This window comes from Pelophylax lessonae, assembly GCF_965119305.1.
Source record: "Pelophylax lessonae genome assembly, chromosome: 11".
Lineage (NCBI taxonomy): Eukaryota > Metazoa > Chordata > Amphibia > Anura > Ranidae > Pelophylax > Pelophylax lessonae.
The window spans coordinates 119,788,396-119,811,613 of NC_138778.1; positions in this window are offsets into that span (position 1 = coordinate 119,788,396).

Below are 23,218 nucleotides of genomic sequence, written 5' to 3' on the forward strand. Positions count from 1 at the left end.
CTTCCTGAAAGTGCTAAGTGCAAGATGGTGAAGGAACTTTGTTGGATAAGATGAACAAAGTCCAAAAATAAATTTAGAGAAGAAAGAAAAAGGTTGCGTACACCAGTATGGCCACTAGGTGTCGCACCGTATATACGACCTGTTTGCTTGGTTGGTAATAATAAAGCTGTACCGAGCAATTCGGGGTTCCCTCCAGTCCAGAATGAGCAAAGGGCAGGTTCTCTAAATGCTCAAGCGAAAAAAGGAGAGGCAGGTTATAAATTCAGCCAATGTAACAAGGACACATAGTAACTCACAGTGTTGGCTGCTATAGATCAGCGTGGTAGCCGGGAAGCTTCCGCGTTCCACGGCCCGAGCTCCACAAACCGGAAGTGACGTATGACGTATTAGACTCCACCCTACGCGTTTCCTCGGAGGGCATCTGCTGGAGCGGCACCAACCTAGCGTACCTCCGGCTATTAAATAGCCAGCCCGTATCCTAGCAACTACATGGCCTCGCCTGCCGCTATTTTTGTGCTCACAAAATGATGCCGGTCAGCGGACATATTAGTCCTCTATTCAATGCCAGTTCATTTAGCGGATATAAACGAGCGGCCTTATATCATCATTTCTAAGCAGCTGAACACACATGATCATAAAAAATAAAAATAAAAATAGATGAAAAAAGTTTATTAGTCCGAAGAAAAAAGGAAAAAGAAAACCAAAAAACTTGGTAATAAACATTTTTAAAACCATTTTAAAAAACATTTAAAAAAAAAAAAAGGAAACCGGGGTCCATCAAGGAAGTATATTTAGATAAAAAAAAATCCAGATTAAAACATCAGTAAAAAATCAGTAAAAAATCTGTATTTGAAACCCGGAGGTGTATTCCTTAAAAGGGCCTGTTAACTTAGCCCAGTTAGCGATGGTCTATAGTAATTACTGAAAGGGCATGTGAGGGAAAAAACATTTAAAAATTAGGATGTCGGATGAGAAGGGTCACCGAGGGTTGACACAAAGATTGGACTCTAATGTGGCCCAGAAGGTTATTTCATATGACAAGGATGCCCTAAAGGTATATTCAATATGACAAAGATGAGTAATTATTCCATATGTGATTTCATATAGATGATGCTGGATGAGAAGGATACTTCAGCAAAAATATAAGATAGGAGTTTAAAATTGAGTAGACATTATTGAATTCAGGATATTCGATATAAAGGATAAGGGATTTTTTCTATGTAATTTTAAATAGGTGATGCTGGATGAGAAGGATACTGAACAAAAAAAAGTTTAAAACTGAATAGACATTATCAAATTCAGAATATTCGGTGTGACAAGGGATAAGAGATTTCTTCTATATAATTTCATATAGGTGATGCTGGATGAGAAGGATACTAGGCAAAACATTTGATTAAGAAGTAGACTTTGGCTCGGTTCACACTGATGCGATGCGGGAAGGCTGCAAACTCGCAGCCCGTTCCCTCATCGCACACGCACCCCCGGCAGTTCACACTGCCATATGTGATCCGCTGGGGGTGTCAATGTAATCTTAACGACACCCCCAGTTTGATCGCATATCGCAGTGCGATCGTGCAGTTCGCACAGGATCGGATCGCACAAGTGTGAACCGCTGTGCGATCCGATCCTGATGCGGCAGCAAAAATGCCTCCTGTGCGTCTTTGCTGCGGGTGCGGTGCGAATTTAGCCATACAAACTGTATGGCTAAACTCGCACCGCACAGCTGATCGCATGTAATGTCGGAGCAGTGCGCTCCGACATTACATGCGAACCCCGCACACGCAGAAGTGTGAACCGGGGCTTTAACAGATTCAGGATGTTTGATGTGACAAGGGTAAGAGATTTTTCCTTATGTAATTTCATATCGGTAATGCTGGATGAGAAGGATACTAGGCAAAAAATTAGATTGAAAAGAAGACTTTAACAAATTAGACTTTTGTTTTTGCCCCCATTTTTCATGAGCTGAACTCAAAGATCTAAGACTTTTTCTATGTACACAAAAGGCCGATTTCTCTCAAATATTGTTCACAAATCTGTGTTAGTGAGCACTTCTCCTTTGCTGAGATAACCCCTCCCCCTCACAGGTGTGACATATCAAGATGCTGATTGGACAGCATGATTATTGCACAGCTGTGCCTTAGGCTGCCCACAATAAAAGGCCACTCTAAAATGTGCAGTTTTATCACACAGCACAATGGCACAGATGTCACAAGTTGTGAGGGAGCGTGTGATTGGCTGACAGCAGGAATGTCCACCAGAGCTGTTACCCGTGAATTGAATGTTCATTTCTCTACCATAAGCCGTCTCCAAAGGTGTTTCAGAGAATTTGTCAGTACATCCAACAGGCCTCACAACTTGAGATCACGTGTAACCACACCAGCCCAGGACCTTCACATCCAGCATCTTCACCTCCAAGATGGTCTGAGACCAGCCACCCGGACAGCTGCTGCAAGAATCGGTTTGCATAACCAAAGAATTTCTGCACATAATTTCAGAAAACGTCTCAGGGAAGCTCATCTGCATGCTCATCGTCCTCATCGGGGTTTCCACCTGACTGCAGTTCATCGTCGTAACCAACTTGAGTTGGTGAATGATCATATCCAATGGCATCTGGCACTTTGGAGAGGTGTTCTCTTCATGGATGAATCCCGGTTTTCTTAGATCTTTGAGTTCAGCTCATGAACAATGGGGGCAAAAACAAGTGTTGCATTTATCATTTTGTTCAGTATATATTTAAATAATTAATAATAATGTATTTTAAAAAAAATGATAAATAATTGCCCTCCCCAGGTTCCAACAACTATGTTGAAGACTCTAAATGTCATTTGTATTTACTGCGTCAGTGTCCAACACTCAGACAATGTCATTGGGAAATATAGGGATCACCATCATGTTAATTTGTGTCTCTGCGAAACTGACGTGATCTTATCTTAATTTCAAGCTAACAATTCATGCAAACACATTATTCCTTCCTGCATGCGTCACGATGTAGCGCTAAAGGTGAAAAAAAGCTCAATTAAAATGCAAACTTTTACTTTGAGCATTTCATAAAAATCAATCTTTTGTGATATCCTTTTAAATAAAAGACATTGTTGATTATATTTCGGCATTAATATTTGGGGATGCACAAATTACGCAAATGTTTTGTTGGAAATAACAAAAAGCAAATGTTTTGCCTATTTTTTAGTAATTCTACTTAAAGCGGTAGTATCCCGCTTTTTGACACTTTTAACTACAGGTAAGCCTATAATAAGGCTTACCTGTAGGTACAATTAATATCTCCTAAACCGGAACAGTTTAGGAGATATTTGCAGTGCATGCAGCTGCTCACGCAAGCGGCGCATGCGTTCTGAAGGTCCGGCGGACCTTCAGCTTCCCTTGCCGGGAGCTTGCCGGGAGTGACGTCATCCCGGCTCCGGCCAATCACAGCGCCGGATCCGCCAAACCCAGAAGAGACGCCGTGGGATCATGTCAGCACCCGCAGCGGTGTCCGGGGGTCCGTGTCGGGGCTTCGTTCTAAGGTAAGTAATTACTAGCTCATTATGCCTTTGTCTTGCAGGTTTTTTTTTTTTTATTTTGGGTTTACAACCGCTTTAATCAAAACCTAGGAAATTAAATATATGCATCCAAATCTTAGTAAACTTTTTTACAACATATGATGTGCCAATAAAGTCAATTTTCAGTCCCTTATACATTTCTATGTATCCAAATCGACTACTAATATAAAGTCCTATGTGTCCACATTTTCCCACATTTTCTGGTCCTGTCCTAGTGTTGTAGGTTACTGGGAAGAAGTGCTAGCCTTAGGTAACGTAGTTACGTCTCTTTCCATACAACCCACCATGGGAGTTTGCTTGCTGGGTCTAGTTGAATCTCTTCCACCAACTCTATCGGAACAAACTCTGATCAGCCTGCTCCTTTTTTAACCACTTGCCGTCTGCTCACTAGAGCACTACTGTGGCACAATGGCTCGTTATCGTCTGTCGACGTAGACCTACGTCGCCAGACACTCCCCTTTCTCGGCGGCACGCGCGCGCCGCCAGAGGCTCGCTCCCGCTGTATTCAGTCACAGCGGGAGTCGGGCCAGGGGAGGAGCAGCGGCGATCCCCGCTGCTCTTCCCCGATTGTCGGGGAATCGAGTGTGGAGATCCGCCTGCTTGTGTAAACAAAGCGGGCGGATCTCCTAAGTGACAGGCAGGGTCAGATTGCAGGGTTCAGCATAGCTGAACCTGCGATCTGTCCTTGTGTCACACAGTCACCTCCCCCCACACACGTTAGTAAGCACCAGGCATACATTAACCCCTCCCTCTCCAATAAAATTAACCCCTTCCCTGCCAGTGTCATTTTTACAGTAACAGTGCATATATATAGCACTAATTACTGTAGTAATGTCACTGGTACCCCCAAAAGTGTCAAAAATGTCAGTCAAGGGTCCGATCTGTCCGCCGCAATGTCGCAGTCCCGCAAAAAAATTGCAGATTGCCGCCATTACTCGTTAAAAAAAACCCACCAAAAATGACAGAAATCTTTCCCTTAGTTAGTAAACGCAATAACTTTTGCGCAAACCAATCAAAATATGCTTATTGTGATTTTTTTTACCAAACATAGGTAGCAGAAAACAAATTGGCCAAAAATTTAAAAAAAATGTGATTTTTACTTTTTTGGGGGGGAATTTCATATAAAAAAATGTGAAAAATATTGTTATTTTTTCAAAATTTACGCTTTTTTTGTTTATAGCGCAAAAAGTAAAAATCGCACAGGTGATCAAATACCACCAATAGAAAGCTCTGTTTGTGGGAAAAAAAGGATGTAAATTTTATTTGGGTACGGCGTCGCACGACCGTGCAATTGTCAGTTAAATTCGCACAGTGCCGAATCGCAAAAAGTGGCCCAGACGTAAGACAGCAAAATCCTCCGGTGGTAAAGTGGTTAACGCTAGGAAGTCTATTACAATGCAGTGGAAAAAGCCCTCTCCTCCATCCCTCTCTCTCTCTCTCTCTGGAAACAACTGTACAAAAGGCAACCCCTGCAGAGGCGTAACTAGAACCTTCAGGGCCCTGATGCAAGAAACCATGAAGGGCCCCCCAGACCCCTAGCCGGGGCCCTTACCTTCAAGCCCAGGGCTCTTCCCACTAATCCTGGGGCTCTTTACACTTGTTGCATGGCCTTTTATTACGGTCCCGCAGCAGGATTCTTTCACAAGTTCTGCAGTGGGCCCCCTTCCTGCAATCTTGTGGGCCCCCTTCCTGCAATCTTGGGGCCTCCCCACAGTGGTGCAATGCCAGGGTCCGGTCGCAAGTGTGACCTTTGCGATCCTGGAAGTTCACCCACTGGTTTGCTACCGGGCCCCCTGGAGCATGGGGCCCGGTAGCGATTGCAACCCCTGCAACCCCTGTAGTTACGCCCCTGAACCCCTGTACAAAGACACGTACAGGCATAGGGGTTGCCCTAAAAAATATGATAAGATATGGCGTAAATGCATAGCGGAGCCCTCAACCTTTTCAGTTATGCCTTAAACACAGTTGACTCTAATGGTGTGAGTGGCTTTCCTGACACTTTTTAACCAAAGTTTATTGTGTCTTTATCTCCCTCGATTAAAGTTTCTTCAGGTAGTAATGTCTGTTAGTACAAGCAGCACACCTGTAATACAAGGTGTAACCTTTGTCTGACTCAACTTCTCTATTTTTATTGTATTGCTTACCCATATAAGTTGCATCACCAAGACATGCACCACTGTGGTCGTGTTCGTCTGTATATTGTTTTGTTTTACGTTTATAACCTTAATAAACAGATTTTCAAAAAAAAAGAAAAAAAGTCCTATGTGTCTCGAAAAAACATTGGAATACATCCTTTCAATTTCCATTGGGCCACACCACTGAATTGGTTGGTGCTTATGCACAGTCCATGTACCTGTCAATGAGAGGTACATGATTCTGTTGGCGTTGGGCGGTAAGGTTGGATTGTCCATACTGAACGTTCGTTACTCAGTGCACTCCCTCCATCCATGGCCACTGCGCCCCTCACACTGTCAAGCACATGCCTGAAAAGTTCTGTAGTAGCGGTGTCTGGGCAGAGCATGATGGGGAACCAAGAGACTAGTTCTCCATCAGGTCCGCATGGCCGTTTATTGACAATGCATTGAAGAAGGTGGATTAAAAACTGCTATTGAGCCCAATAGCCGCATTTAAAGGCAGACCTGATGGTGAACTAGTCCCTCAGTTTCCCGTCAGGCTCTGCCATAGTGGCAGATTCTTAAATTGGTGGTAGTAGGAAATACCTGAATTTACCGCAATGTTACCAACACTAGCACAAATGCTTGCCTGAATTAAGCACAGATAGTTCTAAAGGGAACTAACACCAGAAAGGTGAGGTTAACACTTAACTAAGCTCCCCAGATTGTATAATACATTAGTGTAGACTACAAATGCCAACAAGGTATAAAGGGCAGAAATGAGACATCATCAAACCCCCCCCAAAAAAAAAAAAAATAATAATAATATTAATGCTCAGCTTTTCAGTTGGCACATAGAGAGGAAAATGATCTAAGATTATAGCAGGGTACAGGAAGGAAAAGAGGTTAAAGGAGCTATTGGGCTCAGCCTTATCCACAGACTTAATCATGTGATGACAGTGTTACATTGTGCTACTGTTGCAAAGTATTGCCACTATTTGCCTTGTATGTACTGCTGTACTCTATCTGTTGACTTCTATGCCTGGAAAACGTAATAAACATTTTTGTAAAGAAAGAGCTTTGGGGCTCAAGAGGAGTATGGGGAAGAAAACACTATATGTGATTCAATGAGGGGTAAAGGGAGGGAATGGTTCAGGCTGGGGCTCAGTGGTGGGTATAAGAAGGAAAAGAAGATCAATAGGGAGAAAAGGACTCTTGGACTCAAATGGGATATAGAGAGGTAAAGGCTCCAGTGCTCACTCATGGATATAGGGAGTAAAGGCTCTGTGGCTTAATAGTGCCGTAAGGGGGGAAAAGGCTCTGGGGCTAATTTGTGGATCTAGTGAGGAAAAGGCTCCGGAATTCATCAATGAATATAGGGGGGGGGGCTCTGGGACTACTAGATATAGGGAGGGAGGGCTCTGGGGTTTATTGATTGATATAAAGCTCTGGGATTAATTAGTGGATATAGGAAGGAAAAGGCTCTGGGACTCATTGGTGGATATAGGAAGAAAAGGCTCCAGAACTAAGTGGATCTAGGAAGGAAAATGCTCTGGGAATCGTTAATAGATATAGTAAGGAAAGGCTCCAGGACTCAGTAGAGCTAGGAAGAAAAAGGCTCTGGGATTAGTGGATATAGGTGGGAAAGGCTCTGGGGCTCATTAGTTGATCTAGGGAGGAAAAGGCTCTGGGACTCGTTAATAGATATAGGGAGAAAAGGCTCTGGGACTCATTAGTGGATATAGGAAAGAAAAGGCTCTGGGACTCATTAATACATATAGGGAGAAAAGGCTCTGGGACTCATTAGTAAATATAAGGAGGAAAGGCTCTGGGGCTCAGTGGATCTAGGAAGGAAAAGGCTCTGGGACTCATTAGTGGATATAGAAAGAAAAGGCTCCAGGACTAAGCTGATCTAGGAAGGAAAAGGCTCTGGGAATCATTAATAGATTTAGGAAGAAAAAGTCTCTGGGACTAGTGGATAAGGCTCTGGGGCTCATTAGTTGATCTAGGGAGGAAAAGACTCTGGGATTTGTTAATGGATATAGGGAGGAAAGGCTCTGGGATACATTAGTGGATATAGGAAGGAAAAGGCTATGGAGCTCATTAGTGGATATAGAGGTGAAACGAATCCAGGACTCAGTGGTTATAGGGAGGAAAAGGATCTGGGATTTATTAGTAGATATAGGAAAGAAAAGGCTCCAGGGGGTCATTAGTGGATATAGGAAGAAAAGGCTATAGGACTAAGTGGCTCTAGGAAGGAAAATCCTCTGGGAATAGTTAATAGATATAGGGAGGAAAGGCTCCAGTACTCAGTAGAGGTAGGAAAAAAAAGGCTCTGGGACTAGTGGATATAGGGAGGAATGACTCTGGTACTCATTCGTTGATATAGGGAGGAAAAGGCTTTGGGGCTCATTGGTGGATATAGAGGTGAAAAGGATCTGGAGCTCAATAGTTATAGGGAGTAAAAAGGATCTGGGATTTATCAGTAGATATAGGGAAGGAAATGTTCCTGGGGGTCATTATTGGATATAGGAAGAAAAGGGATCTGTGACTTTTTGGATTTAGGTAATTAAAAGCTCTGGGACTCATTTATGGATTCAGGGAAGAAAAGGCTCTAGGGCTCATTAGTAGATATAGGGAGGAAAAGGCTCTGGGGCCGTTAATGGATAGAGGGGGAAAAGGCTCTGGGGCCTATTAGTTAATCTAGCGAGGAAAAGGCTCCGGAACTCAGGGGTTGTAGGGAGGAAAAGGCTCCGGAACTCAGTGGTTATAGGGACGAAAAGGCTCTGAGACATATCAGTGGATATTAAATGAAAAATGCTCTTGAGACTCATTAGTGGATCTTTGTAAAACAAGGAAAAGAGAACACACCAACCTTGCCCAAAAATGAATGGCCTTATTAATTTAATAAAAATAAATGTATATTTACAAACAACTAGTAATAAAAGCATATCAAGGTCCACAGTGTATTCAAAGATACCAGGTTACCGAGACAAGTCCTAAGCTCAAGAGGATCCTCCAAATGGTTAACGTGTTTTGAGGGGAGATCCCCTCTTCCTCAGAGCCAATGAAGAGGGGATTTATCACTAGTTGTTTGTGAGTATACATCTAATAAAGCCATCACTTAGGTAATGCGTAAGGCCGGTGCACCTTCTTCTCCTTGTTTTACAGTGTTTTCTTCTGGGTTTCCCCTTGACCCTCAGGGAGCAGCAAAGCCTGTGCCGGTATTGGATTTGCTAAGGGCCTATGATTCACCTATTGCCAGTTCACCACTCTTGAGGGTAGGGGGTTGTAGTTTTTCTGCTCATTAGTGGATATAGGGAGGGAAAGGCTCCTAGACTAATTAGTGGATATAGGGAAGAAAAGTCTCTGGAACTGATTACTGTATATAGAGAGGAAAAGGCTCTGTGGGTCATTAGTGGATATGGAGAGGAAAATGCTCTGTGGGTCATTAATGAATATAGGGAGATAAAGGCTCTGTGTGTCATTCCTGGATAGAGGGAGGAAAAGGCTCTGTGAATCATTAGTGTACAGTATATAGGGAGGAAAAAGCTCTTGGACTTATTGGTGGATATAGGTAGGAAAAGACTCCCGGGGGCCATTAGTGTATATAGGGAAAAAAAGGCTCTAGGGTTCACTAGTGGATATAGGGAGAAAAAGGCTCCAGGACTCAGTTGATATAGGGAGGAGAAGGCTCTGGGGTCATTAGTGGAGATATGGAGGAAAAGGCTCTTGGACTTATTAGTGGATATAGGTAGGAAAGGATCCCGGGGCCCATTAGTGGATATAGGGAAGAAAGGCTCTAGGAGTCATTAGTGGATATAGGGAGGAAAAGGCTCCAGGACTCATTAGTTGATATAGGGAGGAGAAGGCTCTGGGGGTCATTAGTGGATATATGGAGGAAAAGGCTCTGGAGCCCGATAGTGGATATAGGGAGGAAAAGGCTCTGGGGCCCATTAGTGGATATAGGGAACAAAAGGGTCAAGGGGCCATTAGTGGATATAGGGAAGAAAAGGCTCAAGGGGTCATTAGTGGATATAGGGAACAAAAGGGTCAAGGGGCCATTCGTGGATATAGGGAAGAAAAGGCTCAAGGGGTCATTAGTGGATATAGGGAAGAAAAGGCTCAAGGGGTCATTAGTGGATATAGGGAAGAAAAGGCTCAATGGGTCATTAGTGGATATAGGGAAGAAAAGGCTCAATGGGTCATTAGTGGATATAGGGAAGAAAAGGCTCAATGGGTCATTAGTGGATATAGGGAAGAAAAGGCTCTAGGGGTCATTGGGTGAATATAGAAAGACAAACTTTGGAGAACTCAAAGAGAGAATAGTGAGGAAGAGTCTCTGGTATTGGAGGGTGTTATAGGAAGGAAAAGGTGACAACTGTACTGATTAACCACTTCCTGCCCGCACAACGTTATATGACGTCACAGACTTTCAGTGAGGGGATATCTAAATGATGCCTGCAGCTACAGGCATCATTCAGATTACTTCTTTTACAGCAGGTGATTCCCTGCACCGTTAAAACCATCATTTCAGCTGTTTAGCAGCTTGATTGTTTTTACAGGCAGCGGAAAGGGACATCCCCCCTCCGGAGAAGGAATCTGCCGGTGGCGGAAGCTCACCATAGAGAATACAGATGGGCCAGATGGTCCCCGGCAGTCTCTATGACCTTTCGGAGGTCAGGCGCGATGTTATGGTTTGTTATAAACACTGCTGCCAAGATTGTTTTTTTGGGGGGATTTTAGGCTTTCCAGCCTAGAGGCGAGATCTGGGGAATTATAAACCCCAGATCTCGCTGTAAAGAGGACCTGTCACGCCTTATCCCTATTACAAGGGATGTTTACATTCCTTGTAATAGGAATAAAAGTGATAAAAAAAAATAAAAAAAAACTGTAAAAGGGAAGAGTCGAAATGAAAAAATAAAATTAAAATAAACAATTAAAAAAAAAAATTTACACCGCGCCCCGTCTTTGCTCGCAAAAGCGAATGCATATGTAGGTCAACCTCACATATGTAAACGGCATTCAAACCACACATGTGAGGTATCGCCACGAACGTTAGAGCGAGAGCAATAATTCTGGCACTAGAACTCCTCTGTAATTCTAAAAAGGTAATCTGTAAAAAAAAATGTAAAGCTCTGCCTATTGGTATTTTTAAGTACCAAAGTTTGGCGCCGTTCCACGAGTGTGCCCAACTTTAAAGCGTGACATGTTAGTTATCTATTTACTCAGCTTAACATCATCTTTCACATTATGCAAAGAAATCAGGCTAACTTTAGTGTTTTTTTTTTTTTTTAAATGCGTTAAAGTTTTTTACAAAAAAAAAAATGCATTTAAAAAATTGCTGCGCAAATACCGAGCGCGATAAAAAAGTTGCAACGACCGCCATTTTATTCCCTAGGGTCTCTGCTAAAAAATAAAAAACAGTATCTCACATTTTTGTAAATATGTTATTCTACCTTTTCATGTGACAACATTGAAGAAATGACACTTTGCTACAATGTAAAGTAGTGAGTGTACAGCTTGTATAACAGTGTAAATTTGCTGTCCCCTCAAAATAACTCAACACACAGCCATTAATGTCTAAACCACTGGCAACAAAAGTGAGTACACCCCTAAGTTAAAATGTCCAAATTGGGCCCAAAGTGTCAATATTTTGTGTGGCCACCATTATTTTCCAGCACTGCCTTAACCCTCTTGGGCATGGAATGCACCAGAGCTTCACAGGTTGCCACTGGAGTCCTCTTCCCCTCCTCCATGATGACATTACAGAGTTGGTGGATGTTAGAGCCCTTGGGCTCCTCCACCTTCCGTTTGAGGATGCCCCACAGATGCTCAATAGGGTTTAGGTCTGAAGACATGCTTGGCCAGTCCATCGCCTTTACCCTCAGCTTCATTAGCAAGGCAGTGGTCAGCTTGGAGGTGTGCTTGGGATCGGTATCATGTTGGAATACTGCCCTGCGGCCCAGTCTCCGAAGGGAGGGGATCATGCTCTGCTTCAGTATGTCACAGTAGATGTTGGCATTCATGGTTCCCTCAATGAACTGTAGCTACCCAGTCCCTGCAGCACTCATGCAGCCCCAGCCATGACACTCCCACCACCATGCTTGACTGTAGGCAAGACGCACTTGTCTTTGTACTCCTCACCGGGTTGCCGCCACACACGCTTGACACCATCTGAACCAAATAAGTTTATCTTGGTCTCATCAGACCACAGGACATGATTCCAGTAATCCATGTCCTTAGTCTGCTTGTCTTCAGCAAACTGTTTGTGGGCTTTCTTGTACATCATCTTTAGAAGAGTCTTCCTTCTGGGACTACAGTCATGCAGGCCATTTTGATGCAGTGTGCAGCGTATGGTCTGAGCACTGACAGGCTGACCCCCCCACCCCTTCAGCAATGTTGGCAGCACTCATACATCTATTTTCCAAAGACAACCTCTGGATGTGACGCTGAGCACTCAACTTCTTTGGTTGACCATGGCGAGGCCTGTTCTGAGTGAAACCTGTCCTGTTAAACCACTGTATGGTCTTGGCCACCGTGCTGCAGCTCAGTTTCAGGGTCTAGGCAATCTTCTTATAGCCTGGGCCATCTTTATGTAGAGCAATAAATCTTTTTTTTTCACATCCTCAGAGAGTTCTTTACCATGAAGTGCCATGTTGAACTTCCAGTGACCAGTATGAGAGAATGAGAGTGATAACATCAAATTTAACACACCTGCTCCCAATTCACACCTGAAACCTTGTAACACTAAAGAGTCACATGACACTGGGAGGTAAAAATGCTAATTGGGCCCAATTTAAACATTTTCACTTAGGGGTGTACTCTCTTTTGTTGCCAGCGGTTTAGATATTAATGGCTGTGTGTTGAGTTATTTTGAGGGGACAGCAAATTTACACTGTTATACAAGCTGTACACTCACTACTTTACATTGTAACAAAGTGTCATTTCTTCAATGTTGTCACATGAAAAGATAGAATAAAATATTTACAAAAATGTGAGGGGTGTACTCACTTTTGTGAGATACTGTATATAATGTTTGGGGGTTCAGAGTAATTTTCTAGCAAAAAAAATGATGATTTTTACATGTAGGGGAGAAGTGTCAGAATTAGCCCCGGTGGTTAAAGGAAAACCGTATGATCTGATATTGTATGAAAAACATTTTTGCGCATCTTCTTCTGCTTGGATAATATCAGATGAACTGTCATGATTGGCTCTGGAAATCTGTGCACTAACGATCAGATTATTGTAAGATCGCTTTGAAAGCAGGATTTTTCGTACGATAATCTCATTGTGTGTGTGGGGCTTTATGCCTCATACACATGATCAGATAATCGTACGAAAAAATATTGCGTTCAAATTGATCGCATGATAATCTGATCGTTAGTACACAGCTCTCGATAGCTGATTATGACATTTCATCCAACAAAATCCAAAGGGACAAACACGAAAACTTTTGTCGTAGCGAACGACAATCGTTTAATCAGTACAGTATGCGTTTTCTAAAAATCGATTGATAAAGACCGCGCATGATCAGAAACAGGAAAATAACTCGAAAAAGCCTGGCTGCCATTGTTTTTACTTTGCACTATCCGATACGTAGCTACGCAACCAGGAACATTTTCCAGAATCGCACGAAAAAAAAATCATACGTTTAATACGCATTTTTGAATACGATATCAGTATCATGCTACAAAGTGCGAAGGATAAATCCTCCGATTATCTGATGATGTGTACGAGGCATTAGACTCAGAAGGTATAGCGTTGAAGGACTCTGGGACACAGGAGGTTAATGAAGAGAGAAGTGAAGTGTATATAGATGTAAAGTTATAGGACACCCCGTATAGTATACACTGACCCATTGTCCCCCTCCTCCTCACCCGTCCCGCACACCGCAGCCCAGCCCGGGGGCGGGGCTGGGGCAGGTTGTGGGCGGGGCCGCTCGGTCCAGTGTCTCCAGCTGTTGTGCACTGGCTGTGTCACAGGAGACGGAGGAGGCGGCAGGAGAGGAGGGCAGAGCGGAGTACATCGCACCGGTACAGGTGAGTGCTACATCTCATACATCGCATGGGACCTGCAACTTTCTATGTACACATTCATTTATCACACGTCCTAGAAGTCTGATCTGCCTGCACTGATCATCTCATCCAAGTCTAATAACAGCACAGCGTGCTCATTATATTTGGGAGAATTAGGATCTATATGTGTGACATCAATGTGTATATGTGTGACATTATTCTATATATGTGTGACATCAATATATATGTGTGACATCAATGTGTGTATGTGTGACATTATTCTATATATGTGTGACATCAATATATATGTGTGACATCAATGTGTGTATGTGTGACATTAATATATATGTGTGACATCAATGTGTATATGTGTGACATCAATGTGTATATGTGTGACATCAATGTGTATATGTGTGACATTAATATATATATATGTGACAGCAATGTGTATATGTGTGACATCAATATATATGTGTGACATCAATGTGTATATGTGTGATATTAATATATATGTGTGACATCAATGTGTATATGTGAGACATCAATATATATGCGTGACATCAATGTGTATATGTGTGACATCAATGTGTATATGTGTGACATCAATGTGTATATGTGAGACATCAATATATATGCGTGACATCAATGTGTATATGTGTGACATCAATGTGTATATGTGTGATAACGATATATACGTGTGACATCAATGTGTATATGTGTGACATTAATATATATGTGTGACATCAATGTGTATATGTGTGATAACGATATATACGTGTGACATCAATGTGTATATGTGTGACATTAATATATATGTGTGACATCAATGTGTATATGTGTGACATTAATATATATGTGTGACATCAATGTGTATATGTGTGACATCAATGTGTATATGTGTGATAACGATATATATGTGTGACATCAATGTGTATATGTGTGACATAAATATATATGCGTGACATCAATGTGTATATGTGTGACATCAATGTGTATATGTGTGACATTAATATATATGTGTGACATCAATGTGTATATGTGTGACATCAATATATATGTGTGACATCAATGTGTATATGTGTGACATCAATATATATGTGTGACATCAATGTGTATATGTGTGACATCAATGTGTATATGTTGGCATTAATATATATATGTGTGACATCAATATATATGTATGACATCAATGTGTATATGTGTGACATTATTATATATATGTGTGACATCAATGTATATGTGTGACATTATATATGTATGTGTGACATTAATATATATGTGTGACATCAATGTATATGTGTGACATTATATATTTGTGTGTGACATTAATATATATGTGTGACATCAATGTATATGTGTGACATTATATATGTGTGTGTGACATTAATATATATGTGTGACATCAATGTATATGTGTGACATTATATATGTGTGTGTGACATTAATATATATGTGTGACATCAATGTATATGTGTGCCAGTTGCCATAGCTGGACTGTATGTGTGACCTGTGCACCCGATCTCATACAGTTGTCAATGTTATTCTAAAAGTTCTTGTTAGGGCTCTTTCACACGGGCGCTCCGCTTGTCCGCAAATCATCCTATTTTTTTGGCGGATGATTTGCGGACATAATGTAAGTCAATGGCATTGCGGATGTCAGCGGAATACCATCCGCTGACATCCGATTTTCTTCCTTTCAGTTCTGTTCCGTTTTTTGGAACGGAACAGAACCCTATTTTTCCTCCGTTCAAAAAACGGAAAGGACGCAAAATCGGATGTCAGCGGTGTCACCCGCTGACATCCGCAATGTCCATAGACATACATTATGTCCGCATATCATCCGCAAAGGGATGGGATGATATGCAGACATACGGAGCGGATGACACAAGTGTCATCCGTGTCCGGAAAAAAAAAAAAAAAAAAGGACCGGAGCGGAACAAAAAAACTGATCGCCCGTGTGAAAGAGCCCTAAATCTTTACAACCCTGCAGCTGTCATTCTAATAATACCCGGCGATCCCTCTCTGATCGTGTTCAGGCACTTCCTGTTACAGAGTGACAACGCTCTGTCCCCACCTGCCAATGGTTTTCCTGAGTTGTTACGTACTCCTGGTGGAGACTGTAAGCAGATGTGGCAACATGCATTGTACAGACATGTCCTGCCAACCAATGGCATGCAGCTGGTGCTGGGGGCATGCAGATAAACAGGAAGATGCACATCCAGGGCTTTTTTTTCAGTGGGAACACAGTTCTGGCACCTCCAGCACTGAATATATGTAATGGCAAGGGGTGCTGGGGTGTTCTAAAGGGTCTATTGATGCTGGCTGCTATGGGGATCTATTGTTGCTGCTGGGGTCTTTGTTGCTAGAGTGATATTTTATTGCAAGTCTTCCATTGTTCCTGGGGGGTCCTATGTTGCAGGGAGGAATCTACTGTTGAGGGGGAGGTCTATTGATGCTGAATGCTGGAGGTTCTATTGATGCTGACTGCTGGGAGTTTTGTTGTTGCTGCTGGAGGTCTATTGTTGCTGGGGTGATATTTTGTTGCTGCTGGAGGTCTATTGTTGCTGGGGTGATATTTTGTTGCAGCTGGAGGTCTATTGTTGCTGGGGTGATATTTTGTTGCAGCTGGGGGTCTATTGTTGCTGGGGTGATATTTTGTTGCTGCTGGGGGTCTATTGTTGCAGGGGTGATATTTTGTTGCAGGGGTCCATTGTTCCTGGGGGGGGGGGACTATGTGGCAGGGAGGAATCTACTGTTGAGGCGGATGTCTATTGATGCTAAATGCTGGAGGGTCTATTGATGCAGGCTGCTGGGAGACCTGCTATTGCTACTGGGGGGTCTATTGTTGCTGGGGAGATAATTTGTTGCAAGGGGCCTATCATCATTGGGTGGGGGGTATATTGCTGCTAAGGCGGATCTATTGTTGCTGGTGGAGGTCTATTGTTGCTGAGGGGTCTAATATTGCTGGCAGCAGGGGATTTATTTGAATGCCTTTCTTGTTATCATTAATAATATTCCATAAAAATGACTTAGCATCACAAAATGGTACTTGGTTCTGTATTCTCTAAAAGAGGCAGTACTGGGAGGTGGGTAGGCGGATGGAACCAAGGGATGGTGCTCTGAGGTGGGTAGGGGGTGGAACCAAGGGATGGTGATCTGAGGTGGGTAGGCGGGTGGAACCAAGGGATGGTGATCTGAGGTGGGTAGGGGGTGGAACCAAGGGATGGTGATCTGAGGTGGGTAGGGGGGTGGAACCAAGGGATGGTGATCTGAGGTGGGTAGGCGGGTGGAACCAAGGGATGGTGATCTGAGGTGGGTAGGCGGGTGGAACCAAGGGATGGTGATCTGAGGTGGGTAGGGGGTGGAACCAAGGGATGGTGCTCTGAGGTGGGTAGGGGGTGGAACCAAGGGATGGTGCTCTGAGGTGGGTAGGGGGTGGAACCAAGGGATGGTGATCTGAGGTGGGTAGGGGGGTGGAACCAAGGGATGGTGATCTGAGGTGGGTAGGGGGTGGAACCAAGGGATGGTGCTCTGAGGTGGGTAGGGGGTGGAACCAAGGGATGGTGATCTGAGGTGGGTAGGGGGGTGGAACCAAGGGATGGTGATCTGAGGTGGGTAGGGGGTGGAACCAAGGAATGGTGCTCTGAGGTGGGTAGGGGGTGGAACCAAGGGATGGTGATCTGAGGTGGGTAGGCGGGTGGAACCAAGGGATGGTGATCTGAGGTGGGTAGGGGGTGCAACCAAGGGATGGTGATCTGAGGTGGGTAGGCGGGTGGAACCAAGGGATGGTGATCTGAGGTGGGTAGGGGGTGGAACCAAGGGATGGTGCTCTGAGGTGGGTAGGGGGTGGAACCAAGGGATGGTGATCTGAGGTGGGTAGGCGGGTGGAACCAAGGGATGGTGATCTGAGGTGGGTAGGCGGGTGGAACCAAGGGATGGTGATCTGAGGTGGGTAGGCGGGTGGAACCAAGGGATGGTGCTCTGAGGTGGGTAGGGGGTGGAACCAAGGGATGGTGATCTGAGGTGGGTAGGGGGGTGGAACCAAGGGATGGTGATCTGAGGTGGGTAGGGGGTGGAACCAAGGAATGGTGCTCTGAGGTGGGCAGGGGGTGGAACCAAGGGATGGTGATCTGAGGTGGGTAGGCGGGTGGAACCAAGGGATGGTGATCTGAGGTGGGTAGGCGGGTGGAACCAAGGGATGGTGATCTGAGGTGGGTAGGCGGGTGGAACCAAGGGATGGTGATCTGAGGTGGGTAGGCGGGTGGAACCAAGGGATGGTGATCTGAGGTGGGTGGAACCAAGGGATGGTGATCTGAGGTGGGTAGGGGTGGAACCAAGGGATGGTGATCTGAGGTGGGTAGGGGGTGGAACCAAGGGATGGTGATCTGAGATGGGTAGGGGGTGGAACAAAGGAATGGTGCTCGGTGGTGGGTAGGGGGTGGAACCAAGGGATGGTGCTCTGAGGTGGGTAGGGGGTGGAACCAAGGGATGGTGATCTGAGGTGGGTAGGTGGGTGGAACCAAGGGATGGTGATCTGAGGTGGGTAGGGGTGGAACCAAGGGATGGTGATCTGAGGTGGGTAGGGGGTGGAACCAAGGAATGGTGCTCGGTGGTGGGTAGGGGGTGGAACCAAGGAATGGTGCTCGGTGGTGGGTAGGGGATGGAACCAAGGAATGGTGCTCGGTGGTGGGTAGGGTGGTGGAACCAAGGGATGCTGATCTGAGGTGGGTAGGGTGGTGGAACCAAGGAATGGTGCTCTGAGATGGGTAGGGGGTGGAACCAAGGAATGGTGCTCGGTGGTGGGTAGGGGATGGAACCAAGGGATGGTGCTCTGAGGTGGGTAGGGGGTGGAACCAAGGGATGGTGATCTGAGGTGGGTAAGGGGGTGGAACCAAGGGATGGTGATCTGAGGTGGGTAGGGGGTGGAACCAAGGGATGGTGATCTGAGGTGGGTAGGGGGGTGGAACCAAGGGATGGTGATCTGAGGTGGGTAGGGGGGTGGAACCAAGGGATGGTGATCTGAGGTGGGTAGGCGGGTGGAACCAAGGGATGGTGATCTGAGGTGGGTAGGCGGATGGAACCAAGGGATGGTGATCTGAGGTGGGTAGGGGGGTGGAACCAAGGGATGGTGATCTGAGGTGGGTAGGCGGGTGGAACCAAGGGATGGTGATCTGAGGTGGGTAGGCGGGTGGAACCAAGGGATGGTGATCTGAGGTGGGTAGGGGGCAGAGACAAGGGATGGTGATCTGAGGTGCGTAGGGGGCAGAGACAAGGGATGGTGATCTGAGGTGGGTAGGGGGTGGAACCAAGGGATGGTGATCTGAGGTGGGTAGAGGGGTGGAACCAAGGGATGGTGATCTGAGGTGGGTAGAGGGGTGGAACCAAGGGATGGTGATCTGAGGTGGGTAGCGGGCAGAGACAAGGGATGGTGATCTGAGGTGGGTAGGGGGCAGAGACAAGGGATGGTGATCTGAGGTGCGTAGGGGGCAGAGACAAGGGATGGTGATCTGAGGTGGGTAGGCGGTGGAACCAAGGGATGGTGATCTGAGGTGGGTAGGCGGGTGGAACCAAGGGATGGTGATCTGAGTTGGGTAGGGGGCAGAGACAAGGGATGGTGATCTGAGGTGGGTAGGGGGCAGAGACAAGGGATGGTGATCTGAGGTGGGTAGCGGGCAGAGACAAGGGATGACTCAGAAGGGGGGATTTCCTAAACTATTCTCTCACAAAAAAAAAAAAATCCCTGTGGACAACTAAATCAATAAAGATGTTAAAGAAAGTTGGCATTTGCAATGATAAAGAGTGCTTTCGGCAGCTAAATGTCCTGGTTATAGTAGTTTCCATCTACTTTGAGTGTGTTTGTATAGAGACAGGCAAGATAAGATGATAGTTGGCACATATCTCATGCACATGGCCAATTAGAGCTGTACACCGTCCAGATCAGCGTATGTCTGCAGCGGGCATGGCCAAGTGTTTGTGATCGGCCACAGATGGGAATCCGGTACAAATCAATGACAGGCTGGCACTGTGTGCAGCTGCTTGTTTCTGTTCTGTGTAAGGACAGAGGTGCGCTTCTGGATGCAGACAGCTCACCTTCAGAGGAGAACATCCATCCCTAACCCAGGCGATCTCTCCATGTGAATCACATGTAAGCAGCTGCAGACAGTGCCAGCCTGTCATTGATTTGTACCAGCTTCCCATCTGTGGCCATGCCCGCTGCAGAAATACACTGATCTGGGTGGCACATCGCCCCAATTGGCCATGTGCATGAGCACAACGATGTGCAAAGGTTAAATGCTGGTTAGTCTAGGGCAGTGATGGCAACCCCAGATGTTTTGGAACTACATTTCCCATGATGCTCATGCACTCTGCAATGTAGTTGAGTATCATTGGGAATGTAGTTCAGAAAAACATCTGGGGGTGCCAAGGTTCACCATCACTGGTCTAGGGGGAGAGCTTGCCATGCACTAGTATATTCATTCGTAAAAATATTGATATGAAAATTGTCATCAGTACATTCGTTGAGGAATGGCGTTGTAAAGTATTTAAAAAAACATTTGCGGTTACCATTTGATTTCCGAGTGAGCCGACATTTCCTGAAAAGCAAATTGTTAAAAAATTTGTTTGAGAAAAAACATTTTCATCCCACACCTTCAAATGATTTTGTTTCCAGGGTCAAAGGTGAACATTAATTTGATCCTGCTAGCGATTAGAAAATCAAACAAATGTTCTTAGAATTAATATTCTAGTAGTGCATGGCCATCTTTACACTACCCCTGCTCCAGTGGGCATTGCCGCTGTCCTTTTTCTTTGGCGCTATGGTCTGTGGGCTATGAACTCTGTATTGTAGGTGAGAAGGTAAGCATGTGACCGCGTCCCGAAAGAGAGGAGGAGGCTTCACGGGAATGGTCACATTGCTGGAAGGAGCGAGAACGAGAAATTAGGTAAGTATTACTCCTTATCTCCGCGCCCCCTAGACTAACCGATTCCGGACCGCCCATGCATATATACTGCAGCAGGCTGGCTCTCCTGCGCGAACCGACAAAGGGCTACGTCGGTCGCGCGCGGGCAGCTAGGGGGCGAGCGCGTGCTAAAATAAATGTAAAATTCAAGACTTGCGTGGGTGTAAGAAGATGTCCGCCGCTGCTTCGTGTTCTGTCACATTAGATAACGTATTGGAATGCATAGCGGCCATGTTGGAATGCATGGCGCATGCGCAGTAAGTTGTTCTCGTCCAAATGTCACTTCCGGTTGCAGAATCTGATAGGTAGCGATATTCTGATACAACACCGGAAGTTCAGCCCCCCTACTTCCCCCGCAGTCTTCTGGGACACATCACAGGTCCTAGAAGACTACGGGACTATTTACAAGGCGTGTCTCGTGCATGCGCAGTAGGAAACTGGCTATAAAGCTACAAGGCTTTACTCCCCGTTTCCCTTACTTGAGATGCTGACCCTTGCACACAAAGCTGCCTGAAGAAGCGGCTCGGGTGAGGACATTGCTGGATCCCTGGACAGGTTCAGCCCCCTACTTCTTTCCCCGTAGTCTTCTGGGACACATCACAGGTCCTAGAAGACTACGGGACTATTTACAAGGCGTGGCTCGTGCATGCGCAGTAGGAAACTGGCTTTAAAGCTACAAGGCTTTACTCCCCGTTTCCCTTACTTGAGATGCTGACGCTTGCACACAAAGCTGCCTGAAGAAGCGGCTCGGGTGAGGACATTGCTGGATTTCTGGACAGGTTCAGCCCCCTACTTCCCCCGCAGTCTTCTGGGACACATCACAGATCCTAGAAGACTACAGAATCCTTTACAAGGCGCAGCTTGCGAATGTGCAGTAGGAAACTGGTTATGAAGCCACAAGGCTTTACTCCCCATTTCCCTTACTTGAGTTGCTGATGCCTGCACACAAAGCTGACAGAAGAAGCGGCTCAGGTGAGGACATTGCTGGATCCCTGGACAGGTTCAGCCCCCTACATCCCCCGTAGTCTTCTGGGACACATTACAGGTCCTAGAAGACTACGGAACCCTTTACAAGGTGCAGCTTGCGCATGCGCAGTAGGAAACTGGCTTTGAAGCTACAAGGCTTTACTCCCCGTTTCTCTTACTTGAGATGCTGGCGCCTGCACACAAAGCTGCCTGAAGAAGCGGCTCGGCAGAGGACATTGCTGGATCTCTGGACAGGTTCAGCCCCCTACATCCCCCGTAGTCTTCTGGGACACATCACAGGTCCTAGAAGACTACGGAACCCTTTTCAATGCACAGCTTGCGCATGCGCAGTAGGAAACTGTCTTTAAAGGTACAAGGCTTTACTCCCTGTTTCCCTTACTTGAGATGCTGGCGCCTGCACACAAAGCCGACTAAAGAAGCGGCTCGGGAGAGGACATTGCTGGATCCCTGGACAGGTTAAGCCCCCTACTTCCCCCGCAGTCTTCTGGGACACATCGCAGGTCCTAGAAGACTACGGAACCCTTTACAAGGCGCAGCTTGCGCATGCGCAGTAGGAAACTGGCTATGAAGCCACAAGGCTTTACTCTTCGTTTCCCTTACTTGAGATGCTGACGCTTGCACGCAAAGCTGACAGAAGAAGCGGCTCGGGTGAGGACATTGCTGGATCCCTGGACAGGTACAGTGCCTTGCGAAAGTATTCGGCCCCCTTGAACTTTTTGACCTTTTGCCACATTTCAGGCTTCAAACATAAAGATATAAAACTGTAATGTTTTGTGAAGAATCAACAACAAGTGGGACACAATCATGAAGTGGAACGAAATTTATTGGATATTTCAAACTTTGTTAACAAATAAAAACTGAAAAATTGGGCGTGCAAAACAGCTCGAGCTCAGTGAGGTTGGATGGAGAGCATTTGTGAACAACAGTTTTCAGTTCTTTCCACAGATTCTCGATTGGATTCAGGTCTGGACTTGGCCATTCTAACACCTGGATATGTTTATTTGTGAACAATTCCATTGTAGATTTTGCTTTATGTTTTGGATCATTGTCTTGTTGGAAGACAAATCTCCGTCCCAGTCTCAGGTCTTTTGCAGACTCCATCAGGTTTTCTTCCAGAATGGTCCTGTATTTGACTCCATCCATCTTCCCATCAATTTTAACCATCTTCCCTGTCCCTGCTGAAGAAAAGCAGGCCCAAACCATGATGCTGCCACCACCATGTTTGACAGTGGGGATGATGGTGTGTTCAGGGTGATGAGCTGTGTTGCTTTTACGCCAAACATAACGTTTTGCATTGTTGCCAAAAAGTTTGATTTTGGTTTCATCTGACCAGAGCACCTTCTTCCACATGTTTGGTGTGTCTCCGAGGTGGCTTGTGGCAAACTTTAAACGACACTTTTTATGGATATCTTTAAGAAATGGCTTTCTTCTTGCCACTCTTCCATAAAGGCCAGATTTGTGCAGTATACAACTGATTGTTGTCCTATGGACAGAGTCTCCCACCTCAGCTGTAGATCTCTGCAGTTCATCCAGAGTGATCATGGGCCTCTTGGCTGCATCTCTGATCAGTCTTCTCCTTGTAT